At 40.1% G+C, this 16,094-nt stretch overlaps 1 protein-coding gene and 1 long non-coding RNA gene across 2 annotated transcripts in view; one reads left to right on the top strand and one right to left on the bottom strand.

Annotated features, from left to right (window-relative positions):
• The window catches only part of ERC2 (ELKS/RAB6-interacting/CAST family member 2), a 1,119,475-nt gene that overhangs the window by 988,707 nt on the left and 114,674 nt on the right, over positions 1-16,094 (bottom strand).
• LOC141495062 (uncharacterized) lies at positions 343-8,092 on the top strand. The gene is made up of 3 exons (XR_012470652.1): positions 343-406; positions 5,550-5,977; positions 7,779-8,092. It is a non-coding gene; the product is annotated as an uncharacterized LOC141495062 (long non-coding RNA).

Genomic DNA, 16,094 nt, shown 5'->3' with positions numbered 1-16,094 from the left:
CTGATCTCAAGGCGTCTACAGAGATATAGAAGAGGCAAGCCAAATACAAACAGCTATAATAGAAAATAGGCTGGGCAAAATGTACAAGGGATGTAATTAGAATAATAAGTCAAACTGACATAGAATTTTAAGGTTGACAAAACACTTTAAAAATGTTATCTTATTTGATCATTTCAATCATAGTGGTTGTGGGGTAGGTGAGATGAAGAAACTTTGCAAACCCTAAAGTGTTCTAGAAATGTTGGTAGTGATGATGATGATGATGATAGCAGTGGTTGTGATGGTGGTGATAGTGATGATGATGATGATGATGATGAGAGTGGTGGTTGTGACAGTGGTGGTAATGATAAGGATAATGGTGATGATGGAGGGGGCATGAGGAAATGCTGATCTTCAAGTTTAAGAGGTATTCACTTCAAAAAGAAATTAGATTTAGCAAAGCTAAGAGTAATGGTTGGAAATTATAAAGAGAATTTGGGCTTAATGTATGGAGAGCTTCCTCTTTGATGAGAACTGGCCAAAAGTGCGTGAGCCTCAAGCCAGTGGTGAGGTTGCCCTCCTTGGAGGTCTGCAGGCAGAGTCTGGAAGATGACTTGTCAAGAATGTTGCCTAAGGGAGGCTTGATCAGTCACTGGATGGACTTGTTGACCTCAGAGACCTTTGAATTCCAGTTCTGGGGATCCCCAACATGCTGGGCATGCAGATGGTACCATCCTGTGCTTCATTTAAATTCATCCAGGAGTGACTATAGCAGCTCCCAGAGAAATCAGGCTTAGCCTGGAGGTAACTAACCTAAATAATATTGCATTATCAATGTGGAAAAATTGAGCTATTTTATATGGAGGCATATTCTTGTACTTGTTGCTAATAATAAAGGTTTCCCCCTAGCAGAGGGATTCTGGCAAGCTGAAAAATGTGTCTGTATCCAGATAAATTACCTACTTTTTATTCAAGATTCTTTCACCGATCTTTAAAACAGCAAAAGAGTACAGATCTCTGTTCCGAGTCCAGTAAAAGCATTTCCAAACCAGATCTTGCAAAGTGCTCTTTCTCCCCCAGATATTTATTTTGTTTTATAGTTCACCAGAGACCTCTAAAGTAGAAAACAGAAAAGGAATAGCTTTCAAGTTTGGGTCTGGAACAGAGCTCACCTATGGAGTCCAGCCCAAATATCGAGAAAATACCTCTCGGAGCAGATGCTGCCGGGCCAGGAACAAAGGCATTATTGAATGGAAGAAGCATTGACATCGGAGCACGCCTTAACGGAATAACTTACTCGGGCCAGGGTCTGTTGGCGGCTTTCCTAATAAGATGAAACAGGCTGGAGCTGTTACAGGTTTCAAATCACTTAGGGGGCCACACCAGAAACTTGGCCAGAAGCCAAGGGTGGCAACACATGTCCTCCAAGGTTGGCTCCCTCAGTGGGCTAGCTAGAAATACAGGATTACCACGATCCCATCTGTCTGCTCTACTGGTGATCAGGTTGGGCTGGAGGTGGGTGAGATCAGCAATGTGGGAGGACCCTTAACAATGACAAAAAGTAACCCTCCCCCTTCGTTTTCCTCCCCATGGTACAAAAATGGAAGGGGGGCAGGTTATAGGTAGGGGATACTGTACACTCTGCCAGATATAGTCACTTGATCAGTCCATGTTTTCCTTTGTTAGCAGGGAGAGTTTTGTGGGATGAGTAAGATATTGGAAAGTGATTGTAGAGTAAAAAATGAGTAATGGAGAGGGGGACAGCCACGGGGTCATAGAGACCTGAGTTCCTCTGATTGGCTGATAAGAACAATACCACCTACCTCAAAGGTTCAAATGACATAACCAATGTTAATCTGTTGTAAATCTCAAAGTGCTAAGTAAATAGTTATTTTTATCATTATCATTGTTATTATTGCTATTAATAAGAACTATAAATGGCCTCTTATCGTAACAATAGTAAAACATAACATAGCTTCTAAGTCTCTAAGTAGCAGGTGAGTCGCCATAGGCACTGTTGGGGAGATTTCCCATATTGGATGCTCGTTACACTGCTCAATCAATCAGCAAGCATGTGCCATATACTCCTCCAAAATGATAAATTACAAATGAGATACTCCTCCCTATTGGCAGTAAAAGCTTTCACACAAGAGTTCCAGACACCTAGGAAATCAGAGGTCTGAATATCCACAAAATAAAGGTGGAAAGAATATAGGAGCACAGATTTGGAGCAAGAAGAGACCATTCTAGTCTAATGCCTTCATTATACAGATGAAGAAACTGAGGTACAGAATTTTATTTAAATGGCTTGCCCAAAGGCACAATGACTAGCTGAGATTTGAACCCAGGTCCTCTGTTGCTGAGTCCAACCCTCTTGCCGACACTGTCTCCCCTCTTATTGCCTTGGAGAGAAAGCAAAGAGCCTTTGAATTTACCCTTTTAAAGGAGGCCCCCTGCCAACTGTGCCCTTTTATTGCAGACTGAGGGAATGTTAATCTCACCAGCGAAGTCTTGGGAGGCTCTTGAATGACCATTTAGCTGACACCCCTTTCTCCAGGCAAGACATCACCTGGGGTCTCAGACACAGCAAGTGCTCCTCCCTGCTCCTATGCCAACCCAAGAGCTAACTGTCTGAATTATAATGAAATACCCATGTCAACTCATTTAAATGTCTAAGAACCCTTTTCAGTTTCTGCCCTCCTTGGAAAGAGAAGGAAAACAACCACAAATCTCCAAAGCTGCCATGGGCAACATGTATTCAAGTTGAACCCTATCCACTGCCATAATTTCTGACCATCCCACCATTTTCCCCATGTTTGCTTTGCAAACATTAAAGCACTATATAAAAGTTAGCTATCATTAATTATTATTACTAATTGTAATGAACAATCCTCAAGACTCTATGATTACTTCTGTCTTCTAGATAGGAAGGTGGGAAATAACAGATACAGAATGGTGCATACACCATCAGACAACTGCCATTTGGTCAGTCATAGTTGGTTAACTTTTTCTTTATTATGATTGAGAATGGGAAACACTGGAAAATGACTGGAGTAAAAAAAGAAATTGATAAAACCTTTCAAAAAATGAAATTATTTGATAAGGTGACAATAAAGTAAACTTTCCAATAGCAAAGACAAAAGAGAAGGAAAAATGGAACAATGTTTTTTACGCGAATCTGTCTTACAAAATAGCTTAGCACTTAGTAGGGACTTACACACTTGTTGATGGATTGATCACTGCAGTTAAGAAAAAGGGAATGACTAAAGCAAGTGAATGAGAGAATTTTATCCCACAGTCAGTTTTCTTTGGCTAAAACAGTAAGAGAAGATACTATTTGAAGCAAGACAGAAAAGAATGCATCACTGAGGTACATTAATCACCTAGCTCAGTCTGTTTTTCCCCACTTTTACTGCACAGTTAACATTAGGCTTTTTCACTCAATTTAACATGAATTTATTATTACAAACGATCTTGGGATAAATTATACAAATCCACACCCCTTCCTCTAACCCACAAGTGAATAGAGAAGGAGCAATTGCTAAAAGCCATCTGGCATGCTGTCTCTTGGTGCTTGTTCATTTTAATCAGAAGATTATCACATTTCACTATCATTTATTGCAACATATTAAACATATGTGTGTTTAGAAAGCTATATCTTCTCCCCAAGTCAGACAATATTTATTTTCATTCCATAAAGAATAGATCTTGAGGTTTTTTTAAATCCCACAAGACAATTAGTAAATGGCTTTCAAGAGGTGATTGGAGGTTATGAAAATTCATGACCAGTTTTTTTCTTCATGCATATATTTTCAATCTGAGAGGCAGTATGACATAGTAGTCTTTGAAGCTAAGAAGACCAGGTCACCATTTTCTGTATGACCCAGGGAAAGTCATTTAATCTTCCAGTCCCCAAAGTCTAGAACAGGGACAGGGAACATCCAGTTGCTGTATGAGACCCAAGAATCATTTGGTCCAGCTCTGCCGTGGCAACTGCAGGCAGGACTCAAAATTCAATAAATCTAGGAGTTTTTAAGGGTGAACTGATTAAATGTTTGACCAAATATAGCAGGCTAATTTTTAGTTGATAATTTTGTATGGCCCTTGGCAGAAAAAAGCTTCCCCAACCCTGGTCTGTAAGGTAGAAAAAAGGTTCTAACCCTCACTGGCCAATAATGAAAAAAATGGAATTTCCTCATTAAGGAGAGTCCTGAATCAATGAAATCACCAGTTCAGTTTTTAAATTCCACTAATCATTTTCAGAAAGTTAAAGAGAAATTATAAATCATTTCTTCCATTACACAAGCATCACCCATTCAAGCGACTAGAGAACTATTTGTTAATGAGTACTTAGATGGCTCAAGAGTAGCCACTAGGGAGCTCAGAGGACTCAAATCTAACCTCAGACACTTACTAGTTGGGTAACCCTAGATAAATTACTTCCCCTGTCTGCTTTGGTTTCCTCAACTATAAATATAAAGATAAAAACTAGCATCTTTTTGTGAGAAAAAAATGAGGTAACGTTTGTAAAGTGCTTAGCAGAGCAGCTGACACAAAGTTCGTAAGTATTTCAAAATAGTTCCCAAATGACTGCCCAAACGCAATGACATTTGTAAATGTCATCTCTCTCATTTGAACATAAACTCCATTAGAGCATCTTTGCTTTTGGATTCCAAGCCCCAAACTAGAACACAGTAAACATTTAATAAATGCTTAACGATTAATGGAAGATACAGCTGATGATTCATGGAACTACTGAAAAGAAAATGATCAGAAATCCAATCTAACCCCAGGAGCAGTTGTGAAGCAACTACTATGTTCTAAGCACTGAGGATGCAAAGATGAAATGAAACCATTTCTGCCCTCTGGGAGTTTGTATTCTAATGGGAGAGATGGCATGAACATGACATGAACACATAGATCTATAAAAACATCTACACAAAGCAAATAGTAGATCACATATTCTACGGGTAATAAGACACTCATAATAAGCAAGTGAACCAAAGGAGAGAATTCCAAAGGTTTAAATGCGAAGTAAGTGAAGGAACAGGAAAGGGGCAGGCAGTGCGTGTGTGTGTGTGTGTGTGTGTGTGTGTGTGTGTGTGTGTGTGTGTGGGTCGGGTGGGGAGGATCTTCTAAAGTCTTCCTCTAGTCCAGAGCTTCTTTTTTGACTCTTAGACCCATTGGTCAGTCAAGTGTATGGGCCCCTTCTCAGAATGATGGTTTTAAACTATTGAAGGAAATAATTGATTTCAGTTAGAGACAAATGAAAATAAAGATGTAATTTTCAATCCTATTTTATGGATGCCCTGAAATCTACCCACATTCCTCCTTTGCCTCTAGTTCAGAACCTTTCCCTAGTCTTATCCATCTGTTGATTTGTATCTCCTTTCCTGACTGGACAGACTCTGAATTAGCTTTATCATTTGTATGATTACATATGTACTGAAGGCCTAAAATATCAGCCTAGAAGGAATGTTGACCCCTTTATGAATAGGATGGAGTTAGATAACTAAGCTGCTGAGAGCTGACCAAGCAAGGACTATATTTGCCTCTTTTTGTGTCCCCAGAACTTAACACAGCCTCTAATTGACAGTTTCTTCAGTCTGAACTATGGTCTTGAAGGAGCAAAACTGGAGAGCAGGAAGCTGAGAGACCAAGGCAAGACCCACACCGAAAGGGATGGTAGGTGCTGGGGCCCAATGTGACTGGACCAGATCTGTACTTCAGAACACAGAGCTGTCCGGTGTAAAGGGAAACTCTGCCTGATAGCCCCAGGGCCCCCTCAAGGAATGGGACAGAAATTCTGGGCTTAGCACTTGTTCTCCAGAACCAGAAAGTGGAAAGAGAAGCCTTAACCCTAATAGGGTAACAAGAATGTTAAGCCCTGACCAAGGAGCAGCAAGAGGAGACAGAGCACCAAAGCACAAGAATGATCTGGGTCAAGGATGGAGTCTTTGAGAGAGTTTCCCCTGGAAGTGAGAAAGTCTTGCCCATAGTAAGTGCTTCATAATAGCTAATATCACATCACTTCTGGAAGAAGCAGGAGATAGAACACTGAGCTAGTCAGGAAGCCTTCTCTTCATTAGTTCAAATCTGGCCTCTGATACTTCCAAGCTATGTGACCCTGGACAAAAGACTCACCTTGTTTGCCTCATATTAAAATGAGTTGGAGAAGGCCATGGCAAACCACTCCAGTACCAAGAAAACCCTAAATAGAGTCAAGAAGGACTAAAAAAGATTCAATTTAATTTCTATGACATGAATTTAGTTAAACCTACCCTTGTTAAACATTTAAATATAAATTCCATAGTTTTAAAAGTTGGGGGAAATATTAGCTGAACTAGATAGCTGATGTACCTCTTGGCTATATTCTTTTCTGTCCAAATAGTCTCTTCTCTTAGAGTTTATATGTAGATTAGGAATGCTCAGTTTGCAGCTAGTCTCTCAGTAAGAGAGTACTAGAAGAAAAGTGCTTTCTAATCCAGAAGATCTAAAATCAACTCCTAGCTGCTCTATGTATATACTGTGAGAAACAAGGGTAACTAGGGCTCCATTTCTTCATCCCTAAAATGAGGGGGCCCAGGGGCAGGCGATAGAGCACCGGCCCTGGAGTCAGGAGGACCTGAGTTCAAATCTAGTCTCACACACTTAGTAATTACCTAGCTGTGTGACCTTGGGCAAGTCACTTAACCCCAGTACCTTGAAAAAATAAAAAATAAAATAAAAAGAGGGGACCCCTTCCAATTCTAAATCTGAGATCCTTTGATCCTATCATTAGAATTAACAGGAAGCAATCTAAATATCCAAAACATAGGGGTATGTTTCACTAAATTATGGTCCATTCATACCATGAAACACTGTCCCTTCTCAATCAAGAAAAAATCATGGAAAGCAAGAGAGATGCAGAAGATCAGAGATTAACAAATGAGGTCCATATTAGACTCAAGAGGGTGAGATTTGGGGTGGGGGGGTTCAGACATGGAGAGGCATAGAGAACAGAAAGAGCAAAGGTCCAGAAATGAGGGCTTATGTGGGGAGCAGTGAGTGGGCCTGTGGGCCTGGAATGCCAAGTATCTGAAGGGGGAGGAAAGGTAAGTTGGAACCAGAGAATAGTGGACTTTAAATGCCAGACAGAGAAGATAATGACAAAATCAGGATTAGAAAAAAAAAATAGCAGCAGTCTGGAAGAGAAACATAGAGACATAGAGGGAGGGACAAAAATTATTAGGCAATGGATGTCATAAATGTAATTTAGTTAAATGGGAATAGTGATAAAGCAAGTTTAAGTGACCATATTGGCAGTAACTATATTGGCACATATAGGATTTATAATCAAAAACTCAAAGACAGAAGAGAAGGGACCATCAACTTCCTTGTATTCATTTATCTGAGTATACCTTGTATAAGCAGTGATACAGAAACTCCTTGATGTCTAAGAATAGTCTTGTCTTTGAACAGAGAACATAGCAGGCTGCCCCCAGTCCCATTTTCCTATTTCTATCTTTTTGCTCATGCCACTCTCCCCACCCAGGACCCCCTCCTTTCACAGGTTCTCTGACTTAAGGTGGAAGAAAACAAAAAGGTCAGGAGCAGCTCCTAGGTAATAGCCATTTCTGAGGTTCATGGTCATCCTCCCCAACAAAGCACATCCAGAAAAACTGATAGGAGGTTGTAGTCTTTTAATCCTGAGAAGATCCAGAAGCCCTTTCCCATTTTTCCCTATTCCTTTTGAAAAGAAACTCTTGCAGATCCTGAACATGATTGATAGTAAAATCTTCTTGCAACTGTATTCCTAGAAATGGGCTCCCAATTTTTGAAAAGATCACTCATAAAGATGCTGAAGAACCTATGATGGGTCACCTGGGGGTGAGGATGTGGAAGAAAAGGATGATAACTTGGAGTTGTCCCAGCTTCCTTCTTGTAGAAAGTAAATCATGAGCCAAGTCCAACAATTTGGAAAGAAGGCAAGGCAGGACCTGCATTTAGAGTGCCAAAACCCCCCGAAGATATGCTCCAATCCTCCACTGGCTCAGTGACTTCATCCACATCAATGTCCCTCCCACCAATGCATGCAGATCACAACCTATTCATTCCATGGTACTCCTGTCCACGTCCTTCATTGAGATCAGTCAGTGGTGTCCGCCCCACCAGCTGAGAGCAACCCCTCCTGGATTTCTCTTGAGGTCACATGGATCCCAGTAGAGCCATAGGGAATCTCTCAGTTGCTCAGTTATCCCCCAGTCTCCCAATGGACTGTCCTAGCTTCTTATTTTTTCCTTCCATGCATGTCTTTAAGAGAGAAAAATCCTATACTCCAATTCTATTTATTTATGAAGATCTGTTCACACCCACCTAGGAACCCTCACTGCCCTCTGAGTGATCTCTATTTTTAATTTGCCCTATGAACCCATGGAGAATGACTGGAATCCTAATTTAAATTTACCATTTCTTAGGAGCATAACTTTTCAAAAATTTTGGCAAAAAAACCTTGTAGACACTGAATTTTTTCTTTTGAAATAGAAATATATATATATATATATATATATATATATGTATATGTATATATGCATTACTTTGTTTTTCTTTTCAAAGGTAGCCAGAGATAATTGTATACAAAGGTGCCTTATAAATGCTCATTGAATTGAACTGTATTTAAAGATGGTGAATTTGCTTCCATCCCCTATCTCAAGCTTCTTTTTGCTAAAGCTCAAAAATACTTAGCCTCCCTAAGATTTTGAGGTATCTCCATATTCTCCAATAACTGCCTTGATTGCACATAGTTGTTCAACTATTCTCTCCCCCATTAGTCTGAGTTCCTGGAGGGCAGGAACCGTCTTTTTCCTTTCTCTGCATCCCCACTGCTTAGTACAGTGCCTGGAAGAGCCAGGAACAATGTTAGTTGGCTGCCTGACAGCAACACACTCTCTTCCTAGAAGGGTTAGCACAAGCTGATCTCCCCAACTTCCCAGAAATTCTTACATGTGTGCTGTCCCCTACAGTTCCCTGGATCCCTCTAGGGCCGGCAGGGGAATTTTTGACAGAGAGGAAGAATATATTTTTAAATTGTTTTCTTATTTTCACTTTGGGTCACAATGGAGCTGTTTTACTTGCATCAAATACACTCCAAAAAAGTGTAACGAAGACTTCAAAGGCTCCCAAGTTTTCCAAAGCTTTAACCTCCAGTCATTTCAAGAGTCCCGCTAAAATCACTGGATGACCAGTGACTAGCAAGTATGTTTTGACCTAAAGTAGAAATTATGGAGACTCGTGGTCTAAGAACTCCACAGGACAAGAGGGTGGAGTTGGGCTGCAGTCTCACCAAAAAAGAGACCACTCACATAAGCGAGAATATGCATTTATCTAGGCATTGACGCAATTGTCTCCCAATACAGCTCAGATACAATTTCCTCTTTTCTCTGAGGCCATCAGTCTCATCTCTGATGAACAGCTAGATACATAAATACAATGCTGCAAATTCATTAAGAAATATTGAATTGAGAAAAAAATCTAATATAGCTGTGTACTCAACAGAGTCTGTGGTATTAGCTTTGCAGAACTGGGTTTTATCCTAAGCTCCTTCAACAACACCTCTGCTAGCTTTGTTTTATGAAGAGAGATAGATACAGAAAAATAATATTACACATATCCATACATATATTTATATAATTTCCACAGAGGTGACTCTTCTGCAAATATCAAGGAGAAAGGAAATTGGCAATTATTAAGCACTGTTCTAAGTGCTTTACAAATATTATCTCATTTAACCCTGACAACAGCACTGAGAGGCAGGTGCCGTTATTTATCCCCATGTTAACAAATTGAGGAAACTATGCTAACTATTACTAAATGTTTCTTCTTCATCATCATCATCATCATCATCATCATCATCATCATCATCATCATCATCATCATCTATAACATTTCCAAGGACTTGAAGGTTTGCAGTTTACAAAGATTTTGTCATTTTACCTTCATGACATCCCTGGGAAGTGTTATTATTTCCATGTTACAGATAAGGAACCTAAGGCTAGCAAAGGTTGATTTCATTCATTCCTTCATTTGTGGGAGACAGCCAATGACAACTGTTTCTGCTTTTGAGAGAAGCGTGTTCTCATTTCCTTGGGGAGGAAATGTGGGATTCAGAGAGGCAGAAGAACCAGGAAAGATGAAAGGACTTTGTTAGTAACTATGAATATCTTCCTGGCCATCTCCATACTTTTGATCCCAAAAGATTTTTTTTAAAGATTTCACATCTGGAAGGAACTCAAAGAGAAACCTTCTGAGCAGAGCCAGAATCCTTTCTACACCATCCCCCTAATAAGGAGCTCCAGCCCCTTTGCTAGTGGGGTCCAGAGTAGGTCCTTCTTCATTATTTCTTGGAATGACTGATTCCATTCAGAGATCTCCAGGGATGGTAAGCCCACTCCCACTTATGACAAACTCATTCTCTGTTGGGAGATTGGACTTTTCTCCTCCACACAAAAAGTTAAAATTGGCCTCTCAGTGACTTCCACCCATTACTCCAATGTTCTGCTCTCTGGAGCCAGATGAAATGTTTATTCCCTATATCACATAATGGCCCTTCAAATACATGGATATAAAGGAAGGATCAGTCCTACACTTTAAAAGAAATGTCTGAGGAACAAAAGTGTTAGGCGACCTTTTAGATACCATTTAAATTAAATTCCCATCATTCCAGAATGCCTGGTAATGGGGGATTTTGAGCAATATAGCACGGATAGATTTTCAATTTCCAGGCTAATGGTGACCCATTCATTCCGTCATTCTGTCTTCATGCCATTTGATTCCAAATCTGGTGAAGATCCTGCCTGCCCTTCCCTGGACAGTTGAGCTTGCCAATGCCCTTACTCCTCAGATAAGTTGGTCCAGATATAGCCTGCCCAGATAATATGTCCATCTCTAATCTGCCTCATCCAGGACACTTTGACACTGAGGGTGTCTGTGGCCACACTGGCCTTTTTCTCCTCTGCTTAACAACCAAGACTCTAATCCAGTAATGATGCATGTAGTATACAAAAATGCCCCAGCCTTGTCCTCATGAACTATTATCAAGCCTTCCCAAGCCCCATACCATACTCATGCAGTTGATGTCTCAAACCCTAGCAGAATGCAAGGCAATGACCTCACTTTGATTTTACCCTGTTAGATTTAGCCAATCATTCCAGCCAGCTGAAAATTTTTAATTAGAGTCCTGATTCTGTCATTATCCCCTCTTGTCTGGCATTTAAAGCCCGCCATACATAGCAGGGCTCCAATCTACCCTTCCAAATTAAATCCACATTGCCCCACTTTGCACACTCAACATTCCAGCCAGACTAGTCCACTGTTTGTTTCCCACATGAACCATTCCATCTCTCATTTCTGGACCTTTGACCTTGCTGTTCCCCGTGCCTCCTGTTCCCTGTGTCTAGAGAAAACACACACACACACACACACACACACACACATACACACACACACACACACACACACACACACACACACACATTTTGTGACTCTAAGATGGACGACATCTAGACATCTTTAGTCCTGCATTTTTCTTGTTCACCATGATTTCCAGCTATCACACTCACAATTTCATTGAGGACCCTAGGAAAGAGGCAGAAAGAAACCAACTCTATTGTCATTCTTCACTTAAGTGGTCCCCTAGATAGAGTGCTGGGTCTTGCAGTCAAGAAGACCCAAGTTCAAATCCTGACTCAGACTCTTACTAGCTTTGGGTCTCTGAGCCAGTCACTTAACCTGTTTGGTTGTTTCCTGAACTATAAATTGGGATTAATAATAGTAACAACCCTGGCAGGGTTGTTATGAGGATGAAATAATACTTCTATCATATCTGCAAAATATATAAGATATAGTATTGTTTCTCTTTCCTTCTAACCTGAGCTGATCCCAGCTCCAAGCCTGAACCAGACTTACATCCTTTGTAACAACCCAATGGAGCCCCAGACAAGGGGACCTATCTAGAAAAGGAGATGAGGTCAGTCAGACATGGCCCATTCTTTTTTTTAAAGCAATCAACAAGTGTTTATTAAGCACCTTATATGAACCAGACACTATAATTAGGTGCTGAACTTACAAGTATAAAGAAGGAAATCATTCATAATCGCAATAGGTGTTCTAATGGGAGAAAGAAGCATATATGTATGTATGCATGTAATATGCATTTTATTAGTATTATATATATACTGTATATTTATTTTATTAGTAGTGTTTATTATCACCTTATTTTATTTATTAGTATTATGTTTATTTTTATTTATTTTGTATTTATTATTTATTAGTATTATATATACTTATGCATATGCTATATATTATATATCATACATACACAATAAAGTCATAATTTACATACAGCATAATGTAAATAATGTCAACCTACACAATATATTAAATACAAGATAGTTTAGGATGGAAGACACTAACAGGTGGGGAGATATGGAAAGGACAGGATCAGAAAGACTATATGCAGGAAATAGTGCTTGGGTTGAATCTTTTTTTTTTAAATAAAGATTTTATTTATTTTGAGTTTTACAATTTTTCCCCTAATCTCACTTCCCTTCCCCCACCCCCCCACAGAAGGCAGTCTGTTAGTCTTTACATTGTTTCCATGGTATACATTGATCTAAGTTGAATGTGATGAGAGAGAAATCAGATCCTTAAGGAAGAAAAATAAAGTATAAGAGATAGTGGGGGCAGCTAAGTGGCATAGTGGATAAAGCACTGGCCTTGGAGTCAGGAGTACCTGGGTTCAAATCCGGTCTCAGACACTTAATAATTACCTAGCTGTGTGACCATGGGCAAGCCACTTAAACCCATTTGCCTTGCAAAAATCTAAAAAAAACAAAAACAAAAGAGACATAGTGAAATTACATAATAAGATAATGAGGTTTTTTTTCTAAATTGAAGGTAATAGTCTTTGGTCTTTGTTCAAACTCCACAATCCTTCCTCTGGATACATATGGTATTCTCCATCACAAAATTGTCCCTGATTGTTGCATTGATGGAATGAGCAAGTCCATCAAAGTTGATCATCACCCCCAAGACATGGTCCATTCTTGAAGGACCCATACCAGCTGATGAAGATTGCCACTTCCTTCTTATATGTAAATCAACAATTTCCTTAATAATTTAATCTGGGATTTTACCAGGAATCAAGACTGGAATTCACTTGCCTCTTGTACAAATAAGCTACTTTATTCCCTTTAGGAAATGCAGGTAACAATTGTCCATCTCTGATCTTTCTGTATTTCTCTTGCTCACCATGATTTTTCATCTATCCCTTGCACAAATTCATTGGGGATATTAAGAGGGGGTAGAAAGAAGCAAATCTATTGTCTTAAAGATCATCATTTCCAAAAGCACTTTTGAAGGACTTCTTATGGGGAATACTTTATTAGGCAGATGCTGAGACTAAAGAGACAAAAATGGGAAAAAATAGTCCCTGGCCTCAGGGAGTTTATTTTCTACTGAATTGGAAGCATCTGTCTTAGATTGGGTACTCACCATTCATTATGGTGGAATTTGCCTTTATTTAATATTTCTATTTGAAATAGCTCCAATATAAGGAAGCATTGTGGGCTCCATCCCTGATGACCATCAGAAGAGGATGGCATAGTGATATTCTTGGGCTGAAATAGATGGCCACCAAGGTTTTTTCCCACATTGAGACTCTAGGAATCGTGATTCTGTTAAATAGGAGTAAAACATGGGAGAATGAGCAAATATTTTCAAACAGCCTGAATCTTCTCCTTTCCATGACTTCTCTGGTTATCAAATGCTCACATTTGGGGGCAAAGTCTCATCAACACCAATATTCATTGGAAATAAAAAAGAAAATAGATTCAGATCTACTAGCTTCCTGAGAGGTCATTGAATCAATCCTTCCATATTACAAATGAGAAAACTGAGTTCCAGTGATGTTCCCAATTTCTCAGTCAGGATTCCAACTCAAGTCTTCTGGACTTTAAGAACAATCAGTGTTCCAACCTATACAAAACCCCACCATCAAATGGACATTTCAGTGCTTGGGTTTAAGTCATCTGATATCATCAACAGAGATAAATTCCAAGCTTAGCAATAGGGAATAAAGTGAATGATGACTTGGTTTTTCTCATAAAACAGAGCAAAGGGTTTCTAGAATGTAGATGAATTGATAGGTAATATTATCCCAAATTCAATGGTGAAAGAGTCTCCAGGGAGAGAGAGAAAGATCCTTTAGGCCTAGCAGTGAGAAAGCAGGAGATGAACAGCCATTCTCTTTTCCAGCCAACTTTTCAAAACTGCCTCATTTTTAAAAGCTTGATTTTAATGACTTAGGGGGAACCATGGTAGGTTTGAAACATGTCTGAGAAGTGCCCACAAGATGGCACCAGATCCATAACTACCAAAACAGAAAGGCCAGCCCAGAACAGGACAAAGACCGGGCTCCTCCCCAGAAGCAGGCTTCAATCCTCATTTCTTTCAGGGTACCCTCCCCACGTAAAACAGAACAAGAACCATCCTCTGCCACCCAGCAGACCAGGGCTTAGAAGCCTTTGCCATCTCAAGACATCTGAGGATGCTCTGCAAAATCAATGTGTTCAAATTCTAAAAATACCAACCCCATTTCTTGTGAGACTTGGGGTGGAGAAAGAATCCAGGCTGAATCCAGCCCTCAGAATGGTACCTTTGGGAAATCAATGAGCATTCATCCCATTTACCATCACAGATCTCATTGAGGCTAGATCATTCCACATAGCACAAGAAGTTCATTTTATTGGGAATTGAAACAGATTTGCACTTAATTCTTCACAAGGCCAGTTAAGGTTGTTATTAAAGAATGATTAGATTATTATCCAACATGATTGGATTACTCCTTCTATACTCTCATGCAAAGGATGTTCAGCAGGGAGGTGTTCAGGAGGGACCAGGCTTCAAGACTCCCAAATGGGAACTTCCCTACATTGGGCTGGGGAGGTGGGATCAGGGGGCTCATAATTAAAAAGCATGAGTCCATAATGGAAAGCCTTCTGGGGAAAAAGCCTTCCACTGGTCCAGAGAAGAAGTAAGGCAGAGTGAGCAGAACACTAGCCACAGGGCCAAAAAGATCTCAGTTCAAATCCTCCCCCATGTTATACTGGGTGAGTCACTTCATCTCATAGGGACTCCATCTTTTTTGTCTAATCTCTAAAGTGGGGATAATGATTTTTATCACCTCACTGTGGAACTTGTCAGAACATACATTTAAAGACAGAATGCTCTTTAGAGGCCCCTTCATGTCACAGATAAGAAACTGAGGCACAGAGTAAGCTAAAAGACACATAGAGTCACACAGGGTAGGATTTTAACCCAAGCTGTTTTTGACTCCAAGTGCTAAAAAAATATTATTTCATTTGATTCTTTCAGGAAAAACAATACACACATCAAAGATAGTGAAATAGAAAAATTTTCAAAATGGAGGGCTAAACTTTCCCAGAAAGAAAGGATTCTACAAGGTAGTCGTAAGTAGAGAGGACAATCAAGCACAAGCACAGGCTGGCCAAAAGCCCAAAGAGGGGAGATGGAATATTATGGATAGGATGGATGGCTAAAGGAGAGTGTGAGAGGATGTCATCCTTCTGGACAGGAGCCAACCAAGCTGGGATTTAACCTCCAGGGAGGGTATAATATGGAAAAATGCCCTCTTAAAGAAAATCCTTCTAGCAGCTGAGTGGCGGGAGGAGGGGACAGAGGTGGAGAGACCACCTCTAGTGGCCCATGCTACAGAGGGCAATCTCCTGAAGTTGGGGAGATGTTGTTTCAGGGGAGAGAGGGGGAAGGATTTAAGAGATACTGGAGGAAAAGTCACGATAAGTCTTGGCAAAGGATTGGATTCGAGACTTGAGGGAGGAGGAAGACATCACCATGGCTCAGATAGGAAAACTGAGAAGGGGATGAGTTTGGAGGGAAAAAATGAGGAATTCTCTGGGACATAGTGAGTTTGAGAAACTGCAAGCCAATCAGCTGGAAATGTCTGCTAGGCAATGGGTGATGTGGGACTAGAGCTCTAGAGAGAGGGTGGGCTGGTTAGAAATGCAGAGAAAAAGCTAGAAGAGGGTTGGAAGATAAAT

Source organism: Macrotis lagotis, chromosome 8 (assembly GCF_037893015.1).
Source record: "Macrotis lagotis isolate mMagLag1 chromosome 8, bilby.v1.9.chrom.fasta, whole genome shotgun sequence".
Lineage (NCBI taxonomy): Eukaryota > Metazoa > Chordata > Mammalia > Peramelemorphia > Peramelidae > Macrotis > Macrotis lagotis.
The sequence above is the reverse complement of the archived record's forward strand: the minus strand, read 5'-3'. Positions and strand labels throughout refer to the sequence as shown.